At 40.7% G+C, this 4,755-nt stretch overlaps 1 pseudogene; it reads left to right on the forward strand.

The window, feature by feature from the left end:
• Window positions 1-553: 553 nt before the first annotated feature.
• On the forward strand, window positions 554-1,803 carry LOC116754664 (annotated as a pseudogene).
• Window positions 1,804-4,755: the final 2,952 nt, after the last annotated feature.

The following is a 4,755-nucleotide window of genomic DNA, read 5'->3' on the forward strand; positions in this document are numbered from 1 at the left end:
GAAGAAAAACAATAATGTCCCCATACAAAGCTCTAACTTCCTCAGATCATTTGAGTCTTTCTTTCTCATCCCACATTTATTAGCAAAACACCTTTCTGATAACAAGTAAGAATGGGCCTACTGCCTCTGCCAGAACTACTGGTCATTCTTTAAGTCATTTAGCCTGTCAATCAATCAGTCAGTCAACAAATATTTATTGAGTGCCCATCACGTGGCAAGTACTGTGCTCGGTACAAGTGAGCTCGACAGATCTTGTCCACTTTGAGGAAGTTGACTCTTTCGTGGAGGAAACAGTTTACCTAGTCACTCAAATACTTATATTCAAACTCCAGTACTTGTTACGAAGGCATTACAAAGTGCCAGGAGAATAAAGCAGAAACTTACACACCATTGTAAAGCAATTATACTCCAATAAAGATGTTAAATAAATGAAATGAAAAAGAAATAAATAAAGTGCTATGAGAGCCAGTGATAGGGACATGATCTAGCTTAGAGCAGAGGCAGGGAACAGGTTTAAGAAATGCATCCCTCCCTGAGTTGAGTTCCACGCTCCATGAAGGCGTTTTACCTCACCCAGCTGCCCGAGCTGCTTAAACTTTATTACCAGAAGCTCTTTCCCTAAGCCCAGTACTATCACTGGCTCAACTATGGCAGGGTGGTAAAGAATTACTTTCAACATCGTGAGTTTTCATTCACATTGAAAGGTGATATTCACATTCATTACCAATCCTTCAACAACCAGAGTGATCTGGCAAAGGAGGTGCAGAAAATGACTCCATACAAGATTGATATAGGCTTAGTATAGAGTCCCACAGACCAAATCAACACAATACAATGCATCTGGGAGCTTTCCGGGCTCAGGAAAAAGAATTGGTATTTGACATTGACATGACAGACTATGACGATGTGAGGAGACATTGTAGTTGTGCAGACATGTGTTCTAAGTGCTGGACCCTCATGACGATGGCCATACACATCATCAACCGAGCATTGAAGGAGGACTTTGGATTTAAACATCATCTCTGGGTATATTCTGGAAGGAGAGATGTCCATTTTTGGGTCTGTGATGAATCAGTTAGAAAACTGTCCTCTGCAGTACGTTCTGGGATATTTGAATATTTGAATCTTGTAAAGGGTGGTCAGGACGTTAAAAAGAAAGTTCATCTAAGTAACAAAAATTCACCTTTTTGTCAGAAAATCTATAAACATAATGAAAAATACTTTATAGAATATGCTTTGGTTGATTAAGATATTCTTGAGAATAAAGAAAGCTGGGATAAGATTTTAACACTTGTTCCTGAAACAATGCATGATGAACTTCAACAAGGCTTCCAAAAGCATCACAATTCACTTCAGCGTTGGGGGCATTTGAAGAAAGCAGCCAGCAGGTATCAGAATAACAGCAAAAATGACCCTGGCTTGAGTGGGAGATCATGCTCCAGTACCGTTTTCCACAACTGGATATCAATGTTAGCAAAAGAATCAATCATTTACTGAAGAGCCCTTTTAGTGTTCATCCTAAAACAGGTTGCATTTCTGTGCCTATTGATTTACAGAAAGTGGATCAGTTTGATCCATTTACTGTCCCAATCGTAAGTTCCATTTGCCATGAATTGGATGCTAATTCCACTAATGAAGAAGAAAAAGAGAATGGGGCTGAAACTGATATCAAACATAGAACCAGAGATTATAAGAAGACCAGTCTAGCTCCTTTTGTAAGTTTTTGAGCAGTTTCTCGAAAACCTGGATAAATCTCGAAAAGGAGAACTTCTCAAGAAGAGTGATTTATAAAAAGACTTCTGAAAATAACTACTCCCTTTATACCAATGTGGATATCTTCTACCTTGAACCAAGAATCAAATACTTCAAGAGCCATTTAACAAATATAGCGGATTAAAAGAAAAAAAGAGAAATGCATCCCTGAAAAATGACATATGAGCTGAGATCTGACTTGCTTGATGATTGGTCATCATGTGTACAGTGTTACCTTAGAGACCAAGAATTAAGTATACAAAGAAGCCTAACATTCACCACTCTGAAGAAGTTTAAATTCAATTACACAGAAAAGACACGTACACGTGAGAAGTCTAATACAAGAAAGCATTAGAAAGGCATCAAATCTGTGGCACAAATAAGTGATAAAAGGCAAAGGGACTGATGAATCATTAGGGGCTGGTGTAACCCAGAAAGAGTTCTCAGAGAAGGCAGGACAGGATGTAGACCCTACAACAATGGTTTTCAAATGTTTTTGACTAAAACACACAATAAGAAATACATCTTACTGAGTCACTTTGCTGTTCAGTAGAAATTAACACTGTAAATCAACTATACTTCAATCAAAGTTTTTAAAAATAAAAAAATTGAAAAATACACATTTTACACTATGGCACAATATAAACATACAGATATAAATAAAAGTAAAACAAGTTTCATGAAACAAAGCTTCATCTCACAAAAAGAGATCCAATTGATTGTTTCTATGCTATTTCATTCTCTTAAATTTTTCTTTATGCTGGTCAAATTCCACTAAATTAAGTTCATTACCCACTAATGAGTCACAACCTAACACTGGAAATTTCTATAACAGAAAATATTCCTGCACACAGTAAAGGTCCTTCATGAAATAAAGGGAAACCCAAAAGTAATTCTCACCTCTTACAAAAGTGATCCAAGCCCCCGTGACCTCTCGCTCTTTCCCACCATTCCTTCTGCTTCTCCTCATTTCCAGTTGCATAGCTACCTTAGCAATAAGAAATCCACACCCAGAATGTGGCTACATCACATATTTACATGATAACCTACCACCTTCTAGCACCAGCCTGATTCTTAGTCGGAATGTATGAAGCTTCTTCACCGGAGCATAAGTGAAGGTGGCTATCAGAGGACTAGATCAAGATTTCAGATCAGACCTAGGTTTTAGGTCCTGAGGCTACACATAAACAGAGGGAATTTATCCATTAGTCCCATATGTTTCTTCATGAGCATTAGTTTTCGACCCAATTCAGTTTTCCAAGGTCAGACTTTAAAAAATTGGTCAGACTTACTAAAGAAAGAAAAATATATATCATGCAAAGCAGGCTACCAATTTTCCACAAATTTATGGTGATCCCTTATCAATAACCACCGATGTTGATAAACTTTTCATCTGGGAAGGAGCTCTCATTCTTTAGTCACGCCTAACTGAAATACTCACTTTCATCAAGTATAGACTTAACAAAAGCCTCCAAAAATTTGCCTTCTAGATTTGACCTAAGAGCCTAAGAGGGATAGCGCTCATCATCACCAGCTTCATAAATAGTTCACAGACATTCCTCAGTGTTTTCTTTTTTAAGGAAGAGATAGTAGTTTAAAAATAAAGTGTTAACTCAAAACAAAATAATAATCAGTCTGAATCAGGTAGGAATCAGGTTCAGAAATGCATCCATTGCACTTATTGATACAAATGATGAAAATATATTGATTGATCAGGTATTAAAAATTAAAACCCAAATTAATAAATATACATTTCTCATTTTGCCCGACCATTTACAAGCCTCCTTTAAAAATCTGGAAGAATGGTCATCTTAGTCTGCTGTTAGGCATAACTAATGTCAACAATCTGGGAAGGAACAGGGGACAGCTGACATATATGTCACTGTGTTTCATACGCACCTGCTAACCTACCCCAGTACCAACATTACCAAGGGAGATTGGAGATGCCTCCTGGCCAATTTGGCTGACTCAGGAGTTTTTTGTTTGTTTGATGTGTGTGTGTGTGTGTGTGTGTGTGTGTGTAATCTGAAGAATACTGATGGCATTTAACGCTCTAAAGCTAAACAGGAAGGTGAGGATGAATGCTCACTTATGTCTGCTCTTAACCAATGCCACTCCAAAGGGCAGCAGTGTCCCTAGAATTGTCATTTTCCTTAAAATGAATCTTCATACCCGCATAGGCCCTAATTTTAGGGCTAAGCCTCCTCTAAGAATGAATAAGAGGTCTTTCTGTAAAGCAGATCCCGAAAGTTATCTGTGAGGTTTTAGTGGTTAAACGACCTGTTAATGAGATTTGGATGAGATCTGATTATTCTTCCTTCTTTAACGCCAAAGACAGTGGTTAAGTAGGATTTACATTTTTAAACTTCCATATAACAAGCTGGGACCAGGCTGCTTCGGTCTATTTAAATTATTGCGAAGGAATGAAATGCATTCACTTACTAATTACTGTATTTGCTCTCCTACACGTCTCGCTGTTGACAGGTCAGGGGTGGGAAAGGCAAACTGCTGCTACATCCTCTTAATCAAAAGGCAAGGTGAGTTGCTTTTCTCCGGTTCTTCGTGGGGTAATTTGTACATTTACATCAGGAAGGGTTGGCTTCTGCCAGGGGTGGCCTTGGGAATCCAAGGAAGCCCTATAATGCACTTCCAGGGTGGGAGTCACCGGAGGAAAAGGGCCTTGGAGACCCCGGCGCGCAGTTGGGCCGCTTCCAGGGTATCGGGCCGCAGCCCTATGGCCAGCTAGACGCCTGGGCGGGCCTGGCTTCCTCCGCCAAAGTGGGCGGTGAAGGCACCTCCCGGGCCTCTTCGCTCAGGTTTGGGAGAAAAGGCGACAAAGGCCCGAGGGCAGCCGGCCCGATGGGAGGAACGAAGCGGCTGCGGCGCTCAGCCACCGCGCCCGAGGTCCCCGGCTGGGCGCAGGCGGGGGCGCTGTAGGGAGGCGCGGGCTGCGCGACCTGGGGCTGCGGCGACCTGCCAGTCCTGGCGGCCAGGGAGGGACCC

The sequence above is a fragment of the Phocoena sinus genome, chromosome 5 (genome assembly GCF_008692025.1).
Source record: "Phocoena sinus isolate mPhoSin1 chromosome 5, mPhoSin1.pri, whole genome shotgun sequence".
Lineage (NCBI taxonomy): Eukaryota > Metazoa > Chordata > Mammalia > Artiodactyla > Phocoenidae > Phocoena > Phocoena sinus.